General features: G+C 43.1%; 1 protein-coding gene across 4 annotated transcripts in view; it reads left to right on the top strand.

The window, feature by feature from the left end:
• LOC144681763 (contactin-4-like) overlaps positions 1 to 27,054 on the top strand; it is a 1,677,954-nt gene that overhangs the window by 1,498,408 nt on the left and 152,492 nt on the right. The window lies entirely within an intron of this gene.

Below are 27,054 nucleotides of genomic sequence, written 5' to 3'. Positions count from 1 at the left end.
AGCTGGAGTGGCAAACTGAGCTCCGGTACGGTGGCTGGGTGACGGTGGAGGAGGGGGAGAGGGAAGAGGGAGGGGGAGAGAGAAAGAGAGGGAAGGGGAGGGGGAGAGACAGAGTGTGATGGGAGAGGGGAGGTGGAGAGAGAGGGAGGAGAGGAGAGGGGAGGGGGAGAGAGAGGGAAGAGAGGGGAGAGGGAGAGAGAGGGAGGAGATAGGAGGGAAGAGCGGGTAGAAGGGTGGAGAGAGGGGAGGCAGAGAGACAGAGAGGGAGGGGAGGGGAAATGAGAGGGAGAGGAAGGGGATAAAGAGAGAGGGAGGTGAGAGAGAGAGGGTGGGGAGACAGAGAGGGAGGGGAGGGGAAGACAGGAAGGGGGAGAGAGTGGGGTAGAGAATGGGAGGGTGGAAAGGGGTGGAGGTGGGACAAAGGGAGGAGAAGGGAGGGGTAGAGAGAGAGGGAGGAGAGGGGAGCTGGGAGAGAGAGAGAGGAAAGAGGGAGAGAGAGAGGGATGAGGGGGAAATGAGGAAAAAGAGAGGGTAATAGGTCTGAGGGGTGAGGGGAGAGAGAGGGGGAGGAAGAGAGAGTGAGACGGAGGAGAGGAGAGGGGAGGGGGAGAGAGAGGGAAGAGAGTGGAGCGAGAGAGAGAGCGGGGGGGTGGTGAGGGAGAGATAGAGAGGGGGAAAAGAGAGGGGGAGAGATAGAGAGAGGGAAGTGAGAGGAGGGGAAGAGAGAGCGAGGGAGGAGAGAGTGAGGGAGGAGAGGGGAGGGGGAGAGAGAGTGAGGAAAGAGAGGGGAGAAGAAGAGAGAGAGGGAGGAGAGGGGAAGGGGAGAGAGAGAAAGGGAGAGGGGAGGGGGAGAGAGGGAGGAAAGGGGAAGGGGAGAAAGAGAGAGGGAGGAGATGCGAAGGATAGAGAGAGAGTGTGAGGGGAGGAGAGAGAGTATGAGGGAAGGGGGTGAGAGAGAGGGTGAGGAAGGAGAGGGAGAGAGGGTGAGAGGGAAAGGGGGAGAGGAAAGCAGGGAGAAATAGAGAAGAATGGGGGAAGGGGAAAGACAGGGAGGGGGAGAGAGAGGGGAAGAGAACATCTGCAATCTGAGGGAGATGGCGTTGTTCAAGGGCGGAAGAGAATTGCTCCGGGGTGGGGGTTGGGGGGCGCGGGGGGGTGTGAGGGAGAAAATTCTCTGCCGGCGGGGTTGTTATGGAAGAGAATTTCTTCTATGGGGTGGTGGAGGAGAAAACTGGTGCGATTTTGGGAAGGGTGGGAGTGGCGTGGGGGCTGTGCAGGTTTCAGGTTATGAAGAAAAACATAAAACTAGATTATTAAAACATATGTTCAAGCAGAGTCAGCTTTTCCTAAAGTTAGCTCAGATTTAGGATTTTTGAAGTCCTTAAAATTCAGAAATTTGGAAAATAAACTTTGATCGTTTTTCATATCTGAATACTTAAGTGATGTTGCTAATCAGATGTCTGAACACCGCTGTTTGTGGAAGTTGATGACATTGATGTTAGTTACATTACTTGCAATGTCAAATGATAGCTCAATGACTGCTTTTGAGCACAATTGATGTCAGATAAGTGCAAATGAACATGGTTGAATGCAAATGATGTCAAAATTTGTTGGTAGGGAGGGCTCTTCTGGTATCACTATATCACTGGGCATCATGTGAGAGTGGCCTGTTGCACAATTCTTGGAATTCTCAGTCACTGGTGAGTATTTAGCTTTCATCGTCCAGATGAGATCAGAACCTATGGAAACTAAAAGCATACAGTAAATCTGAAACAAAAGCAGAACAATCTGGAAACGCACAACATCCATTGAGAAAAGTCGACATTTTGATAGTCGTTTACCCTTGTTCAGAACCCAGAACTCCAGTGAAGTGCCTGAGAGGTCAGTTGTTCTCTCATTAGTTGTTGACTGATCCACTCCATGTTTCAGACTTTTTAAGTTTTTGTTTAAGCTGCAAAACTGTGAGAAAAATCGCAAACAGAAACCTGGGCCGGAATCTTCAGGTCAGTGAGCTCGCCGACGTGTAAAATGATGCGCCGTGACACCAGACGTGCGTCCCGACGTCACCGCGGGTCATTCAGATCTTCAGGTCGGCAGGCGCACACCGGAGTTGGCTGCGCGCCCGTCGAACTGTCAAAGGCCTATTAAGGCCTTTCAAAAACTAATTAAAACAATTAACGGGGCTGCCCATCCAACCTTAAGGTTGGCGGGCAGGCGAAGAGCCCAGGCGGCCTTCACATTTACCATGAAACCTCATCCACGGACAGGATGAGGTTTCATGAAAGATTTATAATTCAAATAAATGTCTTTATTAAAATTCATTGACATGTCTCAGCTCATGTGACACTGTCACATGAGGGGACATGTCTGATATTTTTTTCTCTTTACTTAAATTTTTCAAAATGTAATTAAACTCCCTGAGGCAGATCCGTGCCTCGGAGATTTCAGCGCTCTTTTGCGTGAGCGCAGGCCCCGGCTCAGCCTACTGCCCCCACCCATACAGGGAGCGTGTCATGCTGGGTGGGCCTTAATTGGCCTGCCCACGTAAAATGGCGGCATGCAGCCAATCGCGGGCGGCGATCGGCTGCGCACCCACCTGCGCCTGCTCCCGCTCCCGTTCCCACTCAGCCCCCCAGAATGGGAGAAAATTCTCCACCTGGTCACAGCAATTCAGTTGCCCAATTTAATGGTAGTCTAATATGCTGTCCCATATTAGCATAGGCAATATTTTGTTTATAGGTATGTTTTAAATAAATAGAACTTCATCCTGGGAAGAAAGAACAACCAGACCAGCTATGCATCACTTCAGTGGGAATAATACCATGTGCGACGGATTCAATGATATTTTTGCAAAGCAAGAATAGGTTTTAACAATATTTGAAATTCAAGTCACAATATTTGATGAGCAAACAAGACAAGCTATCAAAATAAGACTATCCACAAAAAGTAGCTTTGATGTAAAGTGGTAAGAAAAATCTCAGACTTCTTTGAGCAATTGTGTCATTGAATCCATGAATGCTTATTGTATGCAGAGTGGGCCCTATGAGTGAGTCATATGAGACTGAGGCAAATGGAACTTGAGTTTAGATGATACTTCTCTAGTTTAGCAGGGAAATGTGAAATTAAAAATAAGCTTAAATATGAAGGTGCCATTTGCAGTTAATCTCAAAGTTAGTATTCATTTTGACAATATTTAATATTGTCAAACTTTTAAAGTAAGGCTAAGTTCAAATTCTGCACAAAACAGTGCAAAAAGTGAGAAAGTAGAAGAATCAGTGGTTAGCTTAATCCCAGAAAAGCAACAACTATCCAGCTGATGGATTTGTGGCTGTGTTCATAGCCAATTCTATGCATTTGAGTTGATGAGGCATTTTGATATATAGCAAGTCAGCAACAGAATGAATAAATACCTATCCCTTCAGGTTAGTTAAACTAAAGAAATTCTGACTTCTGTTATGAGCCCAGCTGATGTTACTCCTAAACAAGCCAAATCCCAGGGTGGAACCTGGCTTGATGGATCCCAACTTTTATTTTTTTGTTTAGATCCGTGGAGAGAGGCTACTGAACAGAGTGACAGGAGTCAGCTGATGAACTTTTAACAGAAGAATAAAACATTTATTAAACAAGAAAAGATGAACCATATTACAATACTCCTTCACCCACAACTATACCTTCACAGATATATACAGATTTCTAAGGATAACACAAGTTACAAAAGCTTTCTTATACTCCAATGTTCACACTAAGTACACAGTCCATGTAAACCAGTAGGTGACCTGTGAGGGAGGCAATGTCGTAATGGTATTCTCTGGACTAGTAATCCAGAGACCCAGGGTAATGCTCTGGGGATCCGGGTTCGAATCCCGACACAGCAGATAAAAATATGGAATTAAATGAAGATGACCATGGAACCATTGTCGATTGTTGTAAAAACCCATTTGGTTTAATGCCCTTTCGGGAAGGAAATCTGCTGTCCTTACCTGGTCTGGTCTACATGTGACTCCAGACCCACAATGTCGTTGACTCTTAAATGCTCTCAGAAATTGTCTGGCACGCCACTAACAAACCACTACAAAGTCTCAAAAAAGGAATGAAACCAGACAGACCACCTGGCATTGACCTAGGCACTGGAAACGACAACAGCAATCTCAGCCCTGTCGACCCTGCAAAGTGCTCCTTACTAACGTCTGGGGGCTAGTAGAGAGCTGTCTCACAGACTAGTCAAGCAACAGCCTGACATAGTCATCCTCACGGAATCATACCTTACAGATAATGTCCCAGACACCACCATCACCATCCCTGGGTATGTCCTGTCCCACCAACAGGACAGACCCAGCAGAGGTGGCGGCACAGTGGTATACAGCCGGGAGGGAGTTGCACTGGGAGTCCTCAACTTGACTCCAGACCCCATGAAGTCTCATGGCATCAGATCAAACATGGGCAAGGAAACCTCCTGCTGATTACCATGTTCCACCCTCCCTCAGCTGATGAATCAGTGCTCCTCCATGTTGAACAGCGCTTATGCTGTTTGGCACGCAAGTAGTCCTGTATTATAACACTTGAAGGTGGCAAGGGCACAGAATGTACTCTGGGTGGGGGACTTCAATGTCCACCACCAAGAATGGCTAGGTAGCACCACTACTGACCAAGCTGGCCGAGTCCTAAATAACATAGCTGCTAGACTGGGTCTGCTACAGGTGGTGAGGGAACCAACAAGAGGGAAAAACATACTTGACCTCATCCTCACCAAACTGCCTGCCACAGATGCATCTGTCCATGACAGTATCGGTAGGAGTGACCACCACACCATCGTTGTGGAGACGAAGTACTGCCTTCACATTGAGGATATCCTCCATCGTGTTGTGTGGCACTAACACTGTGCTAAATGGGATAGATTTCTAACAGATCTAGGAACTCAAAATTGGGCATCCATGAGGCGCTGTGGGCCATCAGCAGCAGCAGAATTGTACTCAAACACAATCTGTAACCTCATGGCCTGGCATATCCCCCACTCTACCATTATCATCAAACCAGGGGATCAATCCCGTTCAATGAAGAGTGCAGGAGGGCATGGCAGGAGCAGCACCAGGCATTCCTAAAAATGAGGTGTCAACCTGGTGAAGCTATAACACAGGATTACTTGCATGCCAAACAGCATAAGCAGCAAGTGATAGACAGAGCTAAGTGATCCCACAACCAATGGATCAGATCTAAGCTCTGCAGTCCAGCCACATCCAGCCGTGAATGGTGATGGACAATTAAACAATTCACTGGAGGAGGAGGCTCCACAAATATCCCCATCCTAATTGTTAGAGGAGCCCAGCACATCAGTGCAAAAGATAAGGCTGAAGCATTTGCTACAATCTTCAGCCAGAAGTGCCAAGTGGATGATCCATCTCAACCTCCTCCGGAGGTCCCCAGCATCACAGATACCAGTCTTCAGTCAATTCGATTCACTCCACATGATATCTAGAAATGGTTGAAGACACTGGGCACTGCAAAGGCTATGGGCCCTGACAATATTCTGGCAATAGCACTGAAGACTTGTGCTCCAGAACTTGTGCCCTTAGCCAAGCTATTCCAGTACAGCTACAACACTGGCACCTACCCGGCTATGTGGAAAATTGCTCAGGTGTGTCCTGCACACACAAAGTAGAGCAAATCCAAGGCGGCCAATTACTGCCCCATCAGTCTACTCTCCATCATCAGCAAACTAATGGAAGGGGTCATCAACAATGCTATTAAGTGGCACTTGCTAAGCAATAACCTGCTCACTGACGCCCAGTTTGTGTTCTGCCAGGGCCACTCAGTTCCTGACCTCATTGCAGCCTTGGTTCAAACATGGACAAGAGAGCTGAATCCTCAAGGTGAGGTGAGAGTGACTGCCCTTGACATCAAGGCCTCATTTGACAGAGTGTGGCATCGAGGAGCCCTAGCAAAACTGGAGTCAATGGGAATTAGGGGGAAAACTCTCCATTGGTTGGAGTCAAACCTAGCACAAAGTAAGATGGCTGTGGTTGTTGGAGATCAGTCATCTCAGCTCCAGGACATCACCCCAGGAGTTCCTCAGGGTAGTGTCCTCAGCCCAACCATCATCAGCTGCTTCATCAATGACCGTCCCTCCATCATAAGGTCAGAAGTGGTGGTGTTTGCTGAGGATTGCACAATGTTCAGTACCATTTGTGACTCCTCAGATACTGAATCAGTCCATGTCCAAATGCAGCAAGACCTGGACAATATCCAGGCTTGGGCTGACAAGTGGCAAGTAAGATTTGCACCACACAAGTGTCAGGCAATGACCATCTCGAACAAGAGAGAATCCAACCATCGCCCCTTGATGTCCAGTGCCATTACCATCACTGAATCCCCCACTATCAACATGCTGGAGTTTACCATTGACCAGAAACTGAACTGGACTAGCCGTATGAACACTATGGCTACAAGAGCAGGTCAGAGGCTAAGAATTGTGCGACAAGTAACCCACCTCTTGACTCCCCAAAGCCTGTCCACCATCTGCAAGGCGCAAGTCAGGAGTGTAATGGAATACTCCCCACTTGCCTGGATGAGTGCAGCTCCCACAACATTCAAGAAGCTGGACACCGTCCAGGACAAAGCAGCCCGCTTGATTGGCACCACATCCACAAACATTCACTCCCTCCACCACCGACGCACAGTAAGAGCAGTGTGTACCATCTTCAAGATGCACTGCAGGAATTCACCAAGGCTCCTTCAACAGCACCTTCCAAACCCACGACCATTACCATCTAGAAGGACAAGGGCAACAGATAGATGGAAACACCACCACCTGGAAATTCCCCTCCAAGTCACTCACCATCCTGACTTGGAAATATATTGCCGTTCCTTCACTGTCACTGGATCAAAATCCTGGAACTCCCTTCCTAACAGCACATGTACCTATACCACATGGACTGCAGCGGTTCAAGAAGGCAGCTTACCACCACCTTCTCAAGAGCACCTAGAGATGGGCAATAAATATTGGCCCAGCCAGCAAAGCCCATATCCCATGAATGAATAAAAAACACACACCACATTCTGAAACGAAGTGACAGATGCCATCCCAACCAGATGCTATGGATCTCTCATCAACTCCCCCCAGATACTTGTCACACTGTGAGCCAACTGGTCTCACTAAACTCCACCTTTCACACGAAGGTTTCCAATCCCCACTCTTGAAGAATTCACTTTGGAATCTTCTCCCAAACTAGCGTTTTCTCTCAGACGCCTTCCACAAGGGTTCCCCCGAGGGCTTCAAACTTGCCTTCCGGTGTTCCTCTCCCCTGGATTGTCACGTGCATTCAAGCTTTCTTCCACACACTCTCTCTCTGACTCAGCCATGCCAACAGAACACCACCTCTTCACATGCCCATAGTAAAGAGTTACAGACCTTCAGCTGTTTCTTTGAAACTTACGGCTTCTCCCAAGCCTATATTGCTTTAAACCTGCATCCTGCAGCTTTCTCCCAGTAAGCTTGAGCTTGGAGCCTTCCTCCCTGCTCCATACTTTCACTTCCTCAGAACAGGACCTTTTCTAGATTCCTGTTCCTCCTTTGACTAGAATGTCTCCTTGGGACCCTTCCTTCCTGTCTCACTCCTTGGCTTTGGGACCTTTCGGTTATTTTGGGAAACCTACTCTCTCTGCAGTTCCCTCTCCCAACAGACTGCTAACAACTTGGTATCTCCCTTGAGATCCAGAACTCGCTTGACATTCACTGTTACTTTAACACTAGAGCAACTCATCTAAGATTCCCTCAGCAGTCTGCTAGTATGTCAGCTAGAGAGAGACTTAAGCTGTTCCCTTCAACTTACAGTATAATGGCCAAGTGAAGTCAAACAACTTTTGGTTTCTTGGTGTGTGTGTGTGTGTGTTTGGGCAGGGGGGAGCCTCCCTCTCTGGACCCCTGTTGTGAGGCAACAGCACAGTTTTTTTCTCTACTCTGTTGGCTTTAACTCTCCTTCAAGAATCGTAAAAATCTCATTAGAAATGCAGATATACAAACAGAGCTTTGGACCCGCTGTCTCTACTCAAAAATGAAACTAGATCCCGGATTCCACCTTTTAACCTACAAATAGAGAAAAAAAATGTCAAAGGCCTGTTAAAAACTAATTAAAACAGTGAAATGAGCTGCCCGTCCAACCTTAAGGTTGATGGGCAGGCGGAGAGCCCAGGCGGCCTTCACATTTTTCATGAAACCTCATCCACGGACGGGATGAGGTTTCATGAAGTGTTTTAAAATTCAATAAAAATTAGTTTAAAAATTCATTGACATGTCCCAGTTCATATGGCACTGTCACATGAGGGGACATGTTTTTAAAGTTTTTTTTCCTTTATTTAAATTTTAAAACCTTAAACTAATCTCCCTGAGGTACAGAGGTGCCTCAGGGAGATTTCTGCGCTCTTTCGCACACATGCGCAAAAGAGTGCAGGCCCCAACTCAGAGAACGCCCGCACAGGGACCACTCAGCACTTCCAAGGGAGCATCATGCTGGGCGGGCCTTAATTGGCCTGCCTACATAAAATGACAGCGCGGACCCGATCAAGGGCGCCGATCAGGTTCGTGCTCACTCCCGCCCACCCCCGCACAACCCCCCTCCAATGGGGGGAAAATTCAGCCCACTGTATCAAGAAGCAGCTGACATCTTCAATTTTGTGATTTGCTCCACAGTGCAACTGCTTATCAGTAATCACATGGAGCAGCACACATCCAAGTGCATTCTTGCTTTTCTTGGAACTTCAGAATGGAATTCTGTCGGTCAGTTTGCAATAATAGCCCAGTGCAGCCATATAAGATCCAAATATTTTATCATTATCTCTTACTGGCACTTTTCTGGCAGTGGGTAGGAGGCCTGCCTTAGTTTGAAATATTTCTCTATGTTAAAACATTTGAGGGAGAATTTGTTTTTGCAAAAGTTTAAAACAGGCAATAAACGAATTGGCAATCTGTTTTTCACTCAACCCCATCAGGCAGGGTACAATTAGGCAGGCTGCTGATTTGTTGGTGCGGTTTTGTGCTGTGTCTGAAGATCAGTTTCACCACCACTAACTCCATGTTGATGTTACCAATTACATATCCAGGTAAAACTGTCAGAGATAAACATTATAAATATATGCACCAAAAGCCAGAATCAGGCTTTAGGAAGATGTTCAATCAATCACAGCGTTTAGCTCCTGCACAAGTGTTTATGAGGTGATTTGATAAAGTAGAGGTCTAAAACAAGGAGCATAAAGATAATATTGAATTTACAATATTTAGGACTTGAATTTGCTATGGAAGCAGAGATTGTGTTAATATTTAGAAATCGATTTGGTTGGCAGTTGATGGGAAAAGTGATACTAGGATACTGGAACCGAGCAAGTACATGACGTTATGTGTATGAAGACAAATATGGACTAATTGCCTCTTTTCATGTTGTAATTTCTGTGCAAGAAGCTGACAGTACTGTGCATACACTCAGGAACATCTTGACATAATGCAATTTTATAAAATGAAGAATAGCAGGTCTAGGACTTGTTTTACATGTCTCCCCATTTTAGAAATATTGCCAATCTATATTGACTGTAAATGTAAATTATATTGCATACCATGAAATGTTTGCAGGAACAATTGATTAAGTGTGCAACTTTAATAAAGACACTGAGGAAGAACAATTTGCTGTCGCCACAATCATGTTGCAAAATAAAACATATTGTCTTATTGATGTGAAATACTGTAGGTCGCAGCGTATGAGTTGACCTGATGTGTAAAACAAACCCATTTTATTGGCGGCAAATGCATGTTTGGCCTATATTTGGCGCCTAGGTTGGCCCCACATTTTTCAGGATAATAACTGTACATTTAGAGCTATACTTGCATTTGGAATCGGCCTCAATTTTTCAGCTCAGAAATACATGTTTATACTTGCCTTATAAGTCAGAATATGGGAAAAAGCAGCAACATAGACCATATTGCCAAGAAGATACGCGGGAGTTTAAGACACCCACTCAGAGCAGACTGAACATGACGAGTGACAAGCATATATTTCAGGTCGATGCCCTTTCACCTCTCTCTCACACATCAAGGTCTAGGTGATTAATATATCAGGAAGAGCCAGGTCTTAACACTGTTCCCTGGGGAACTCGTTTATAAACCTTACTCCTGTCTGAAAAGCAACCAATCACCACCACTCTCTTTCCTGTCACTCATACAATTTTGTATTCATGTCACTGCTGCCCCTTTTAATCCATGAGCTCTAACTTTGCTCACAAGTCTGTTGGGAGGAACTTTATCAAGTGCCTTTTGGAAGTCCACGTACATCACATTAGCAGCATTACCATTATCAATGCTCTCTGTTGCCTCATCAAAAAGCTAAAGCAGGTTAGTTAAAATGATTTGTCCTTAACAAATCCATGCTGATTTTCCTTAATGAACCTGCATCTGTCCAAGTGACTGTTAATATTGTCACAAGTTATGGTTTGTAAAAGCTTCCCCACCACCAAGATTAAAATGATTGGTCTGTAGTTGCTGGGCCTTGTATCCAGGCACAAATGTTCATTAATAATCTTCTAAAACCCCCATCTCACTTTTATCTTCAAATTAAATAGATAGTTTAAAATATAGCCATTTATAAAACCTGACATTCCTAACACCTCCCCATGAGATTTGGAAACTAAATGCAGAATTTTCGCTCCCAAGGCAGATAGCACAAGTCAGGAAACTTCCCAACTCACTTCATCCACTTCAGGAAAAAGTGCCCCATCAAACCCGATTTTCAGATGGAGTCCAGCCCGCTGTCCCAAGTGGCAAATTGAAGGCGGACACAGGGGCTGCTGAGTGCCAAGGCGAATTGTCTTAAAAGCCTGCCTCACTTCTCTGGACTTTGTCCCAGTTGTTTTGTTTAATATTCAGCCCTCTAACCTTCACCCCTCACGTCCCCAGCAACTTCCATGCACTGTCCATGCCAACCCATGCCCCCACCCACCATGTGGTCCCTTATAGTCCATATGCCAATTTAATGCTAGCCCATGCCCTTACACCCTCCATGCCAACTCATCCAGTATCCACCATGGGCAGATCACAGGAGATATGCTTAGATGAAATCAAACAAAGGTCTAATTATCTATTACAGCCTTTACTCTAGTTAAAAATACTCCCACTCATTGAAGCCCATTCAGAACATTTAAATCACTGTAGTTCTTAATACCTTATAAAAACAAACAGATTTGTATTCATAACCCAACATCCAAGACAGCCAACCTTTAATAATCTCTTTGAACTTTCAAACTGTGAACCTAAAACCACTCCTGCTGGGATAATTTTAGGTTGCGGAATGCAGCCATGCATTAATAATGATATAATGATAGCCCTTTGTAAAATATCAAGAAACAGCTGCCATAAGCGCTAGAACAGATTTTTTTTAAACTCTGACTGACACAGGAAAGCTGTTTATATAATTTTAAAGGGCAGTAGATTTAAATAACTTCACAGATTTACAATTCTACAGGCCTTATCTGCCCCCCACCCCTCCCCACCCTGCCGCCTGCCACGAACCTCCTCCATAAATTTATAACTTCCATGCTGTGGACTAAGACCCTTGCTACAATGAAAATGGGGTCTATTTGGACTCAACACTGAGTTTAGGATTCCCTCAATTGAGAATCATGCCCCACTCCCTTTCCCCTACTGCAAAAATGTGATCTGTTGGAAATGAGAGCAGGATTTCCAGATCTAAAGGTCCACCGAGTCTCTACAAATCTGCAAAAACCCGGCCCTAACAGTCTACCCACAGTCATCACAGATTCTCTTGCCAACAGATGTGAACATCTTGCATGTTATTCCCAGTGAAACAACCTAGGTCTCACTATCCCCATAGCAATAAAGCTTGTTGTCAGGCAGGATTCAGAGCAGGTCTCATGACCCCCTTTGCTACTCCATTTTACCTTGAATTAAACAGACAGTACCAAAACAAAATAAACTTATAAACTTTGTATGTGTAACAAGCAATATGGCCACTGACTTTATTTTCTAGCAAATCTCAAAAACATTAAAAGGTCAAGAACTTTGCAAACTTGCAATAACCTCTTGAAGACACTTTTGCCTTTTCAACCAGATGAATAGAGTTCAATGAATTGTATATTACTGAGGGTGTTACCCTAAGTAGCTCTTAACATTTAGCATGTGTAGGCACAGTGAAAGTTAATGCATATTTACACTTAAATATATAAATGACAAAATTTCCCATACAGTCTCTCAAGAAAATGCACATAATTATTTGTCTAACCTCCTTAGGGGCCAAGATTTGAATTAATTCTACGGGAATCAGTCTAAGCTTCATCGTTGGTGACTTTTAATGGTCCGAAATTAAATAAAATCTTATTCTTCATCTCATCTTAATTTGAGTTCAAAACAGTCCTGCGTTTCGTCATCTCAGCTTGACAGCATTGTGACTCAATATATAAATTTAGTGCAAGTTCTTTCCTTTGTTTGAGTTTGAGATCAAAATGACTTTAATATAAAGATTTATTTTCTTAATCTTGAACCAGTGTTAGGCAGGTATTCATAGTTTGACCAAAATCCCAAAATTCTTCATCCAGTTAACAGTCTCCTCTGACAGCCACAAAAATGAAAATTGTTCATTTATGATGAATTTTCTACTTTTAATTCCCTTTCATGATATGAAGGTTAAACAGAGTTACATATAAGATCCTGGTTGAAAAGGTTATAGCATTTAGATCCTTGTATTGAAGTTTCTATTTCTATATTAGTACACAATACTCAGTGGGCTGAGTTTTACAGACCCAGCTGACAGGATTATGGGGAATCGTAGAGGTTTATGGGGAATCCCAGAGCTAAGAGCCTAAACAGCTGAAGGCATGGACACCAATGGTGGAGCAATTGTAAGCGGGAATACACAGGAGGCTAGAATGAGAGGAACATAGATTTCTCAAGAGGATTGTGGAGCTGCAGGAGAATATAGAGATAGAAATGGGCAAGGCCAAGAAGGGATTTGAAAACAAGGATGAAAATTTTAGAATCAGAATGTTGCTTAACTGGGAGCCAGTGTAGGTCAGTGAGCATGGTGGTGATAGGGGAATGGACTTGCTGCGAATTAAGACACAGGCAGCAGAGTTTAGGATGATCTGAAATTTATGGAGGGTAGAAAGTGGGAGACCAGCCAGGAATGCATTGGAATAGTCAAGTATAGAAGTAACAAAGGATTGAATGAGGGTATCAGCAGCAGACGAACTGACATGGGGCAAAGTCGGGCAAAGTTATGCAGGTGGCAATAGGCAGTCCTAGTGATGACACAAAAATAAGGTCAGAATAAGACCTCACACCAACACGGTGCACACCGACAGAATTATAGTATATTTTTGATGCTGTCAACCACAGCAGTGGCACCAAAAGATTCAATATAAAGGCTGTACAAGCATGTCTTCTTTAAATAAAAGCAGCTGACATACAATGTACCATCATACTTGGAGTAACTACTTCAGAGAATTTAAAAGTATAGCCTTTCATATGACATGTTATCCTGAAGGGTTGCTGTAGGCTTGTATTTCTAGGACCCTGTAAACCTGTTTTGTTTGCAACAGGAAATTCTTGATTGTAAACAAGAAAAACCTAATGCCACCACCACTTCAGATTTGTGTACCAAGAGCATATCTTCAAGTTTGTTGTGCAGGGCAATGCAATGAGTTTTTAATGACTTTAGATTATTGCTAATGTCACAGTGATGGATTGAATGTTGGTTCCTCACATGCATCTGCAGCCTGGCGCATTATATATGGTAGCCTGTCTGTTGGTCTTATTGTACCCTAAATACACAAGGACATAATTAATCTATTATTTTTGGTGACCTGCTTTAGGTATTCCTAGATTATGTCAGGTATTTCCAGCTGTGCTATGCTTTAGCAGGCTATACTTCAGCTTCCCTTTTCTATCCCCCTTCGGGGTTGGTGTTTGGTGCAGTGGTTTGATATCTTTTACTTTGTACATGTAACCTAGCCAACTGCATTGCCCTTAATTCACCAGTTGACTTGCTGTTGGTCGCTTCTCATTTTTCTGAATATAAAATAGCAGGTTACATTTCAGACTGGTGCTAAATGAATACAAGTATACCATTGAACTCTGCAAACTGTTGCAAAAACTGCACCAAATTATAATTATGCTGTTAGTTTTGAAAATGAGGTAATGTACATTTTGTGGCACATTAGAATTTTAAAAAGCATAAATAAGAAACCAACAGAAAAACCCTAAGGGTAGGATTTTACGTGTTGGCGAGCAAGGGTGGGGCCCACTCGCCAGAACTCCCGACGTCGCCGTGCCCCATTTAAATTTTCAGGAAGGCGGGGGCACAGCGAAATCAGCTGCGCACCCGCCAACCTGTCAATGGCCAATTGAGGCCATTGACAGATTCAATTATGTAATTAAAATACCTGCCCGTCCAACCTTAAGGTTGGTGGGCAGGTCAGGAGCCCCGGTGTGAACTAGAAAAATCATGAAACCTCATCCACGGGCGGGATGAGGTTTCATGTAGGGTTTTAAAACTTTTAATAAAGTTGTTATGGAAATTATGGACATGTCCCAACTCATGTGACATTGTCATATGAGACGACATGTTAGGGAAATTTTACTTTTCTATTTTTAGGATTTGTACATTTTGAGCCAATCTTCCTGAGGCAGCACTTAGCCTCAGGGAGATGAGTGCGCTCTTTCGTGCGCATGCGCGAAAGAGCGCACTCTCGATTTTGGGATTCACCCCCTGCCTGCACAGGGAGCGCATAGCGCTTCTGTGCGGACGTCACGCTGGGCGGGCCTTAGTTGGCCCGCCCACGTAAAATGGCGCTGCGCCTCTGATCGAGGGCGCCGATCAAAAGTGCACCTGTGTGCGCCCGTCCTTCAAATTCCCCCCACAATGGGGGGAAAATTCGGCCCTAAATGTTTGAGAGTAGAAATTCTCATTGGCAAAGTTCACAGAATAACACTTAAAAACAAAATTTTGTGGGGATGCTGGAGATCTGCAATAAAACAGAAAATGCTAGAAAAGCTCAGCAGATCTGGCAGCATCTGTGGAGAGAGAAACAGAGTTAACATTTCGAGTCTGATAATGCTCTTCCTCAGAACTTCTTTGGTTCTGAAGAAGGGTCATATGGACTCGAAACGTTAACTCTGTTTCTCTCTCCATAGATGCTGAGCTTTCCCAGCACTTTATTTTTAAAATACAGAAAATGTTCATTTTACATTTGTGTGTAGCTATTTTTCTGCTAATTTTGTATTTTAAGTATATAACAATTTTCTAAAAGAATGTAGAATGAGTGCATTAAACATATAGCCATCACATCTTACCGTGTTATTGCTAATTGGTGATATGGATAAGCTGGTTCTCTTTGAAAACACAATATCCAGGTATGGCCCTCAATGCCAGATAATTGGTTTAAATTTGATGTAAATGTAGAAACATTTTGTAAAAGTTAAGAAATTTATCAGTTTACATTAGCATGGTCAATGTGATCGCCTGGACTGGTTTCAATTACTTGAGGAGCTGATTGAATTTTCCAAATTATTTTCCCCTTTTTGGTCTTGGGTAATTTTCTGGGGTTTTGTTTGCCTATCCCAGGAGACAACATGGTTGCTGTGAGAGGAAGAAGTATTTAGTCATGGGGCACCAGGCATCATGAAAGTTGATGGCAGGCTTGATTGACTAATTGGACCTTTTCTGCCATTTATTTTTGTATGCTTGTATTTTGTGATGTCCTTCTGTTCTGCTCGTGGACTATTCTGGCAACACTGCCATGCCTGGATAGTACAGGGCTCACATTTCCTTAATGGCTGTTCAAAACAAGTGCCTTGCCTATGCCAAGTAATTCAATTAAATAATTAAATGGAATGCTGTTGCATTTATATAATATTTGTCATTGTATCTTAAAGTATAGGCTGTAGCATATTGTACTCACCATAGGAAGGTTGAATGAAATTATGTTGCTTACAGATCCTGAACTCCTCTGTATTTATAGCAGCTAAATATAACAATTCCAATACTTCAATAAATCACAAACTTTTAGCAGTTAAACAGCTGAATATATCTGGCAGCTTTATAATGCAGCATTTCTCTTGCAGAGGGAAATACTGCACTTAATACTTAAAGTTTGGCTCAATTCTACATACATGAAGTGAAAAACTATTAATAAGCTCATTTTAGTCAATGCAATCACTTAATAATGGCAATGTACACTACACCCAGTGATTGATTAAAAATGCACAATGTTACTTAATAATTAAAAAGTGCTCCCCTGATAGGCTCGTGTTTCAGACATTATTTGGTGCAGTACAAAACCCAAAAGACCAGTATGTTTGATTCCTGGTTTATATTGGGTTCAGTTGATTGATCACAACCAGCACAGCAAATGGCCTCAATGTACCTGGAAAAGAAAGTTCTTTCTAGAAAAAAATTACAAACTGCTCTATTACATCCCTGATATTTCATATTGAATCCTTTTTTGAGGTAAAGTCACTTCTGCTTTGTAAATATAAACACAGCAGCTAGTTTTCCACATCAATAAGATTATGACCAGTCAGTCTGTTTTTGATGGCGTTGTTTGATGGAGGATTATTGCCCAAGAGACAGTTTGTCTCTTGGCTGTCCTTCAAAAGGACCCACTAGAACGGATAGACAGGAATGCAGTCTGACATTTCACTTGAAGGACACCACCTTCAACAACGTATCACCCTGAGAATACTGCCTGGACTTCCCAAGGGAAAAGTCAGTCAGGACTCCTCCTCCTGGTAACAATCCAATGACTCCCATGTGCATATAGATGTGTAAAAATAAGATCAAGGCTGGGTTTTAAACCCCTGATGAAGGAAGAAGATTAGTCATTGGAGGCATGAATCTGCACACAAATTACAAATTTGTCTAACTAATCAAAACTTTTGTTTTAATTAATTTGAAGGCTATCTGCTAACAAAAAAAACCCAGAATAGTAGAAGTATAGTCATCTGGTAAATAAATAAAACTTTGTGTAATATCTCGGAAACATTTGTATGCAGAGAGTTTAAGAAAGCAGACTTTTTATTAATGGAACTGTCAGTATAACTGCTGGAAAGCACGTATGATAGTGTGATATGTTTTTTCATTATTCATTCACAAAATATGGCATTGTTGGCTAGGCCAGCATTTATTGCCCATCCCTAATTGCGCTTGAGAAAGTGATTGTGAGCTGCCTTCTTGAACCGCTGCAGTTTGTGTGGTGAAGGTACTCCCACTGTGCTGTTAAGTAGCGAGTTCCAGATTGTGACCCAGTGCTGCTGAAGAAAAGTGACATATTTCCAAATTGGGATGGTGTATGGCTTAGGGAGGAATTTGCAGGTGGTGGTGTTCCCATGCACCTGCTGCCCTTGTCCTTCTAGGTGGTAGAGGTTGCAGGTTTGGGAGGTGCTGTCGAAAAAGCTTTGGCATGTTACTGCAGATTGTACACACTACAGTTACAGTGCAGAGGTGGTGGAGGGAGTGAATGTTTAAGATGATGGATAAGGTTCTTTATCCTGGATGGTGTCAATATTTTTGAGTGTTGTTGGAGCAACACTCACCTAGGCAAGTGGAGAGTATTCCATTACATTCCTGACCTGCTTTGTACATGGTAGAAAGGCTTTGGGAAGACAGGAGGTGAGTCATTCACTGGAGAATACCCAGCCTCTGACACTTTCTTGTATCCACAGTATTTATGTCACTGATCCAGTCAAACGTCTGGTCATTGATGATCCCAGGATGTTTATGATAGCGGATTCCACCATGATCATGCTGTTAAAAGTCATAATGAGGGGGTTAGATGCTCTCTCGTTGGAGATGGTCATTGCCTGATACTTTGTGATGTGAATGTTACTTGCCACTTATCAGGCCAAGCCTGAATGCTGTGCAGGTCTTTCTGAATGTGGGCATGACTGCTTCATTATCCGAGGAGTTGTGAATGCAAATGAACACTGCAAAGATCAGTGAACATCCCAATGACTTCATGATAGAGGATAGGTTATTGATGAAGCAGCAATGATGGTTGGGCCTGGCATACTAACCCAAAGAACTCATGCAGTGATATCCTGCATCTGAAATGATTGGCCTCCATTAATCACAACCATCTTCCTTTGTGTTAGAAATGAGTAGAGAGTATCCTCACTGATTTCCATGAACCACAGTTTTGTTAGGGCTCCTTGATGCCACACTCAGTCAAATGTTGCCTTGATGTCAAAGGCAGTCACTCTCACCTCATTTCTGGAATTCAGTTTTTTTTAAATTCATATTTCAACCAATATTGTATCAAGGTCTGGAGCCAAGTAGTCCTGGTTGAACCCAAATTGAGTATCGTTGGGCAGGTTATTGGTGAGTAAGTGCTGCTTGATAGCACTGTTGATGGATGCTTCCATCACTTTGCTGATGATTGTGAATAGGCTCACAGGGTAGAACATAGAACCATAAGACTTAGGAGCAGGATTGGCCATTCAGTCCTTTGAGCCTGCTCTGCCATTCAGTAAGATCATGGCTGATCTGCTTACGGTCTCAGCTCCACTTTACTATCTGCCTACCCCATTCCCCCCATAACCCTTGACTTCTTTATTCATCAAAAACCTGTCTAACTCAGCCTTGAGTAAATTAATGATCCAACCTCCACTGCTGTTTGGGGAAGAAAATTCCACAGACTAACAACCCTCTGAGAGAAAGAAATTCTCCTCATGTCTGAAATTTGTCTCCCCAAGGATTGTGCATGGTAACTCCTAACAATATTGTCATGCACAGATGCATCTGCAACAGATAGTTTAGTGAGGAAGAGGTCAAGTATGTCTTGCACCCATGTTGATTCTCTCACTACCTGCTGCAGGCTTAATCTGGCCGGTATGTCTTTCAGGATTCAACCAGCTCAGTCAGTAGTGGTGCTACCGAGCCACTCTTTGTGATGGACATTGAAATCTCCCATCCAGAGGACATTCTGTGCCCTTGCTACCCTCAGTGTTTCTTCCAAGTTGTCTTCAATTTGAAGGAGTGCTGATTCAACAGCTGAGGGAGGATGGTAGGTGGTAATTAGCAGGAGGTTTCCTTGCCTATATTTGACCTGATGCCATGAGACTTCATGAGATCCAAAGGCAATGTTGAAGTCTCCCAGGGCAACTCCTTCCCAAATGTATACGGCTGTGCCATCCACCTAGAGGAGTCTGAACAATAGATAAAAGGTATGATTCTAAATGTATGACCGTGTCAGGTTATTGCTTAACTAATCTGTGGGACAGTTCTCCCAGTGTTAGTGAGGTGGGATTTTCAGGGTTAACTGGGCTGAATGTGGCTTTGTTGTGTCTGAACCCAATGCCTTGGTCAGTGGTAAGTCCTGTTTTATTCTGAATATATTTTTTCATAATGGTTTAGTACAACTTGTTAAACCATTTCAGATAATGGTTAATAGCCAGTCAGTCACATTGGTGTGGTACATAGACCAGATCAGTTAAGATCAGTAAGATTTCCTACCCTACAAGATATTAGTGAGACAGATGGACTATTTTAAAAGTTCAGCAGTTTCATGATCACCATTGCTGTTTGGGTTTTGAAATGCAGTCATTACTACAAGTCCTATCTGGCTTGCCATAGTCATGTGGTCTCTGCCATGAGGGACTCTCTGGAGGTAGACATGATCCATTCAGTTCAACAAAGACATCACACTAGAAAGACTGTAATTGTTGAGTTTGTAACATGGGCCAGGATTTTTCAGTCAACGTGCGGGGGCGGGCCCAACACGCTGGCACGTAAAATGACACACAGTGACGTCGGGCGTGCATCCTGACATCATCGCACTGTCTCGCGATGTTTCGTTCGGCAGGCACGCACCGGAGTTACCTGTACGCCCGCAGATATTTAAAAGGCCTATTAAGGCCATTAACGAAGTAATTAAGTTCAACTTTACGCTGCCCGTCCAACCTTATGGTTGGCGGGCAGGCGAAAGGGCCAAGCGGCCTTTACATTTTTTAGGAAACCTCATCCACGAGCAGGATGAGGTTTCCTAAAACTTCTACAACTTAAATAAAAAGTTTCTGTAAAAAATAAAAACATATCCCATCTCATGTATCACAGTCACATGAGGGGACATGTTTCATTAACTTTTCATTGTTTTTATTTATTTTTTTAACAATTGCTTCAATCTCCCTGAGGCAGCTCCGTGTCTTAGGGAGATTGAAGTGCCCTTTTGCGTGCATGCGCGAAAAAGCACTGGACTCAACTCTCCCTCCTCCCCCTGGCCACACAGGTAGTGCGCTACCGCTCACATATTACGCTAGGCGGACCTTAATTGGCCCGCCTGTGTAAAATGCCAGTGCGGGCGATGGTCAGCTCCGCGTCCGCCCCGCCTGCTCCCGCCGAGCCCGCCCAACGGTGGAAAAATTCCTGCCCATGATGTCGGAATTGGAACTGAGAGTGAGTTATGAAAAGTTGGAAGAGAAGCCACAGCCACTGAACGAGGAACACTGAAATGTTCCAATCTGCTGAAAGCTACTGAAAACAAACAGACAAGGAAAAGCTAACACAAGCTGAAGGCTGCAAGTAAATACTGGGTGAGACAAAAATGTCTGGAAATTTTCCACTCCTAGCTCCTGTTGAAATGAAGGGAAATGTGTGGCAGAGCAGCCAATTTTTCCACTTGCAATGGCAAAACTAAGAATTTGCAGCAGTTTTAATGAACAATCTGGAGCCAATACAAGTAGCAACACTTTTAACACTGCTGGGAAGAGTCTGCTACAAATTGTATTCCACCCTAAATCTATCCAAAGAACAGAAAAAAGCCTTGAAGGCATGCTTTGAACCTCAAGTGAAAGTAACTTATGAACAGTATGTGTTCAACATTAGGGCTCAAGGTGAAAAAGAGTCCATTGATCACTATGTGACTGCAGTAACACAGCTTGCAGAATCATGTGATTTCAGGCAACTAAAAGATGATCTCATTAAAGATAGAATTGTCACGGACATAAAAGGTTCGACAGTGAGAGTAAGTCCGTTGAGAGCAGAAACTTACTCTCAAGAAAGGGATAGACGTGTGCAGAAATGCGGAGATTGTAAAATGTCAGCTAGAGCACAATTATGACAGAAGAAACCAGGAGATACGTTATGCTGAGTTATGTTCCAGGCCAAAAGAGCAGAACAATTGCGGACAAAGGACAGAATGCAAATACCGCGGTGGACATTATATAAAGGGAAAGAAGGATTGTCCAGCGTGGGGAAAGCAGTGTTTTAACTACTCGAAGCTGAATCATTTTGGACACAAGTATTTGGCTAAAAAGAAGCAAAACAAGTTTATACAGATGACACTGGAGATATATCAGCTGAAGAGTCTGATGAAGCACTATACACCATACAACAGGCTAGTTCCATCAGATCTATCGGCGATAAAAACTGACTGATAAAGACTGACCACAGAAGGAGAGCATCAAGCGAACAAGAAGTGTCAGATAGACACTGGTGTGTCATGCAACATCATGACCTTCACAGACCTGTGTGAAGTGGCTCAACACGGTGATCCAAAAATGAAGTCCCCAAAAGTAAGCTTGAGGCTATATGATGGCATGATACTCATACCGAGATGACAAATAAATGTGAGAGCTGATTGCAATGGCAAAAATGAAAACCTGGAGTTCCAGGTCAAAGACAGTGCACAGCAGCCACTCATCTCAGGTGGAACAAGTCTAAAGCTTGGACTGGTAACCCTAAACATGCCAATAAAGATTTACAACGTGTCGCAGCACACAAAACCCTTGACTGCTGAACAGATCCTAGAGGAGTACAAAGGTGTGTTTGCAGGGTTTGAATGTCAACTGGAGAATATCATCTCAAAGTAGATGAGAGTGTAAAACCAATTCAGCATTTGTGGAGAAGAGTTCCAGCTGACCTCGAGTCAAAAAACTCTAAAAAGCAAGAGAGAAGAGCTGGAAAAGAAGGAAGTGACAACTCCTACAGACTGGATCAGCAGCATGGTAGCAGTGAAACACCCTGGAAAGCTGAGAGTATGCTTAGGCCCAAAGGATCTAAATAAAGCGCTGATGAGACCTCATTACCCAATGCCAACCATCGAAGACATTTTGCCGCAACTCACCAAGGCAAATATCTTTACTGCCCTAGATGCGAAGGATGGTTACTGGCAAGTGAAGCTGCATGAGCAGCAGCTTTCTAACCACATTCTGGACGTTGTTCAGGAGATACAGATGGTTGTGCATGCTATTTGGCATTTCCATGGCTCCAGAAGAGTATTAATGTAGATGGCATGAGATAGTCAGTGATCTTCCCAGAGTGGAAACGGTAGTAGATGATCTACTAGTCTATGGATGTGGAAACACAATGGAAGAAGCCATAGCTGACCATGATCAGAATTTAATGGAGAGATCTTGCCTGATAACACTGAACAACAAAAATGTTCAATTGAAGATGCCTGAAGTCAAGTATATATGTCATGTACTGACAGTAAAAGGTCTTTGCCCGGATCCTGACAAGGTGAGAGCTGTAGCAGTGATGTGAAACAGATGTGAAAGCAGTGCAATGATTTGTTGGATTTATGAATGATATAGCAAATTTTTGCTTAATTTTTTGTCGGAGTGTGAACCATTATGTAAGCTCACTGCCAAGGGTATGCTGTGGTATTGGGGCACAGAACAAGAAATAGCATTCACTAAAATCAACTAACTAGTGACAGCAATGCCAATGTTGAAGTACTATGGCATCAATGATGAAGTCACCTTGCAGTGTGTGATGCCAGCAAGACAGGTCTTGGAGCAACCCTAATGCAGCAAGAACAATCAGTCACATTTGCATCCAGGGCATTAATGCAAACTGAACAATACTACATTCAGATCAAGAAAGAGCGCCTGGCTATTGTCTTTGCTTGTGAGCATTTTCATCAATATTTGCTTGGGAGAGACAAAGTAACAGCCGAGTTCAACCACAAGCCACTTCCAAGCATTTTTCTCAAATCGCTATTATCTGCTCCAAAGGGTCTGTAAAGAATGTTACTTTGTTTACAGAGATATCACCTGGATGTGACGTACGAGCAAGGGAAACATGCTGTCAAGGGCAGTACTCGCCATGAAGAAAGCTAAGGATGCAACAACAGAATGTGAAATCTTCCAGATTCAACATGAAGCAGCAGCTCGACATGCTCTGGAAGTCATCAACCCAGCAGAGGCATTGAATCTGACAGGCAGTGTGTACGAGATGGGTTTCTGGAGCAGTACATTGAGGAGCCAACTAGGGATCAGGCTATTTTAGATTTAGTGTTGTGTACTGAAAAAGGGCTAATTAATAACCTTGCTGTAAAGGAGCCTTTGGGAAATAGTGAGCATAATATGACAGAATTTTGCAATCAGTTTGAATGTGATATAGTTCATTCTGAAACTAGGTTTCTTAAATCTGAAAAAATGAAATTATGAAGGTATGAGGGGCAAGTTGGCTACAATCGATTGGGAAAATACACTAAAAGATTTGATGGTAGACAGGCAATGGTTAGTATTTAAAGAAATACGACACAATCTGCAACAGGTATACATTCCACTAAGGCTCAAACACTCAAAGGGAGAGGTAAATCAACGGTGGCTAATGGAAGAAGTTACAGATTCCATCACATTAAAGAAATGGCTTATAAGAATACCAGAAAAAAAATGATAAGCCTGAGCATTTGGAGCAACTTAGAACCCAGCAAAAGAGGACAAAGAAACTGATTAAGAAAGGGAAAATAGAATATGAATGCAAACTTGATTAAGTGCCACATCAAAGGTTATTGCGGAAAATAAAAGCCCATGTTATAGGGGGTAACATATTGGCATGGATAGAAGATTGGCTGGCTAACAGGAACCAGAGAGTAGACATAAATGGGCCTTTTTCATGTTGGCAAAATGTAACGAGTGGTCTGCCACAGGGATCAGTGCTGAGACCTCAACTGTTTACAATTTATATAAATGACTTGGATGAAGGAATTGAAGGGATGGTTGCTAAGTTTGCTGATGACACAAAGATAGGTAGGAAAGTAATTTATGGAGAGGACATAAGGAGGTTACAAAAAGATATAGATAAGTTAAGTGAGTGGGCAAAAACCTGGCAAATGGAGTATAATGTGGAAAAATGTGAAAGCGTCCATTTAGGCAGAAGAATAAAAGAGAAGCATATTATCGAAATGGTGAGAGAATGCAGAGCTCTGAGATGCAGAGGGATCTAGGTATCTTAGTGCATGAATCACAGAAGGCTAATATGCAGGTACAGCAAATAATTAGGAAAGCCAATAGAATGTTATAATTTATTGCGAGGGTAATTGAATACAAAAGTTAGGGAGGTGATGCTTCAGTTATACAGAACACTAGTGAGACCACATTTGAAGTACTGTGTACAGTATTGTTCACCTTATTTAAAGAAGGATGTAAATACATTAGAAGCAGTTCAGAGAAGGTTTACAAAACCAATATCAGGAATGGGCTGGTTGACTCATGAAGAAAGGTTGGACAGGCTAGGCTTGTATCTGCTCGAGTTTAAAAGAGTAAGAGGCAACTTGATTGCAACATGTAAGATCCTGAGGACATTTGACAGGGTGGATGTGAAGAGGATGTTTCCTCTTGTGAGAGAATCTAGAACTAGGGGTCATTGTTTAAAAGTAAGGGGTCACCCATTTAAAACAGAGATGAGGCAATTTTTTTTTCTCTCAGAGGGTCATGAGTCTTGGAACTCTCTTCCTGAAAAGATGGTGGAAGCAGAGCGTTTATATATTTTGAAGGCAGAGGTGGATAGATTCTTAGTAAGCAAGGGGGTGATAGATTATCAGGGTTAGGCAGGATGCAGATTTGAGGTCGCTATCAGATCAGCCATGTTCTTATTAAATGACAGAGCAGGCTTGAAGAGGCGAATGGCCTACTCCTGTTCCTTGTTTGTATGTTCGTAAACTAGCGAGGAACATAAAGGCAGACTGTAAAAGCTTCCTTAGGTATGTGAAAAGGAAAAGATTAGCTAAGATAAACATGGGCCCATTACAGGTGGGGACAGGAGAATTTATAATAGAGAACAGGGAAATGGTGGAGAACTAAACAGTTACGTTGTGTCTGTATTCATGGAAGAAGATACTGAAAATCTCCCAGAAATGCAAGGCAACCAAGGGACTTGTAAAGCTGAGGCACTAAAAGAAATTAATATTAGTAAAGAGGTAGTACTTGAAAAGTTAACTGGATTGAAGGTTAATAAATCCCCTGGAGAAGATGAGCTTCATCCCAGAATGTTAAAGGAGGTGGCTAGAGAGATAGTGGATGCATTGGTAGTTGTCTTTCGAAATTCTTTAGATTCTGGAAAGGTTTCTGTGGACTGCAAAGTAACAACTGTAACCCCATGGTTTAACAAGGGAAGAAGAAGGAGAATGGAGAACTACAGACCTGTTCATTTCACACCAGCGGGAAAGTTTTAGAATCTATTATTAAGGATGTGATAACTGGACATTTAGAAAGGAATGATAAAATTGGGCAGTGTCAACATGGATTTATGAAAGGGAAGTCATGTTTGACAAACTTGTTGGAGTTTTTTGAGCATGTTACTTGCAGCATAGATAAAGGAGAACCAATGGATGTGGTGTATTTAGATTTTCAGAAGACTTTTGAGGTTAGTAAATAAAATTAGAGCACATGAGATTGGGGGAAACATACTAATATGGAATGAGCATTGGTTATCAGACTGAAAGCAGAGAGTTAGGAATAAACAGATCATTCTCAGGATGGCAGGCTGTTACTAGTGGGGTACTGCAAGGATCAGTGCTAGGTCCCCAGCTGTTCACAATCTATATAAATGATCTGGATGTAGGGACCAATTGTTAGATTTCCAAATTTGTTGATGACACCAAACTGGGTGGGAATGTAAATTGTGAGGAGGATGGACGGAGGCTTCAAGAGGACTTGGACAGGCTAAGTGAATGGGCTAGAACATGGCAGATGGAATATAATGTGAATAAGGGTAGAAAAAAACAAGAAGGCAGAGTATTTTTTAAATGGTGAGAGATTGGGAAGTGTGGGTGTCCAAAGGGACCTGGTGTCCTTGTTCATGAGTCGCAAAAGCTAGCATACAGCTGCAGCAAGCAATTAGGAAGGCAAACGGTATGTTAGCCTTCACCACAAGGGGATTTGAGTACAGGAGTAAAGATGGCTGCAATTGTATAGCCCTTGGTGAGACCGCACCTCGAGTATCGTGCACAGTTTTTGTCCCCTTATCTAAGAAAGGATATGCTTGCCATAGAAGGAGTGCAACAGAGGTTCACCATGTCAATCGCTGGGATGGCAGTTTTGTCTTACGAGGAGAGATTGAGGAGACTGAGTCTGTATTCCCTAGCGTTTCAAGGACCGAGGGGTGACCTCACTGAAACTTACAAAATTCTTACAGGGCATGACAGAGTGGATGTAGATAAATGTTTCTCCTGCCTTGTGAGTCTAAAACCAGGGCACATAATCTCAGTATAAGGGGTAGGCCATTTAAGACTGAGATTAGAGGATTTCTTCATTCAGAGGGTGGTGTATTTTTGGAATTCTCTTCTTCAAGAGGGCTGTGGAAACTCAATCACTGAGCATGTTCAAGACACGAGTCGATAGATTTCTGGAGACTAATGACATCAAGGGATATGGAAATAGTGCAGGAAATTGGCACTGAGGTAGATGATTAGCCACAATCAAATTGAATGGTAGAGCAGACACGATAGGCTGAATTACCTACCCCTGTTCCTATGTTCCTATGATAAGCACCTTGCTCAAGTGAAGAGAAATGCCCAGCAAGATGCAAATATCCAAGTGTTGCAAGAAGTAGTGATGAAAGGATGGCCTGGGAACATCAAAGACACACCTATGGTCACGAGAATACTGGGCATACCGAGATGAATTGACAGCCCAAGATGGCATCTTGCACAAAGGAAATCGAATCATCATCAATAAGGAGATGAGAGGAGAGATGCTGAAGTGCATCCATGCAAGCCATCAAGGAATTGAATCAAGTCTGAGGAAGGCAAGAGAAGTGCTCGACTGGTTAAACATGAGCA

Source organism: Cetorhinus maximus, chromosome 6 (assembly GCF_964194155.1).
Source record: "Cetorhinus maximus chromosome 6, sCetMax3.hap1.1, whole genome shotgun sequence".
In the NCBI taxonomy this organism is placed as follows: domain Eukaryota; kingdom Metazoa; phylum Chordata; class Chondrichthyes; order Lamniformes; family Cetorhinidae; genus Cetorhinus; species Cetorhinus maximus.
Note: the sequence above shows the minus strand (reverse complement) of the source record. Positions and strands in the feature narration are given on the sequence as shown.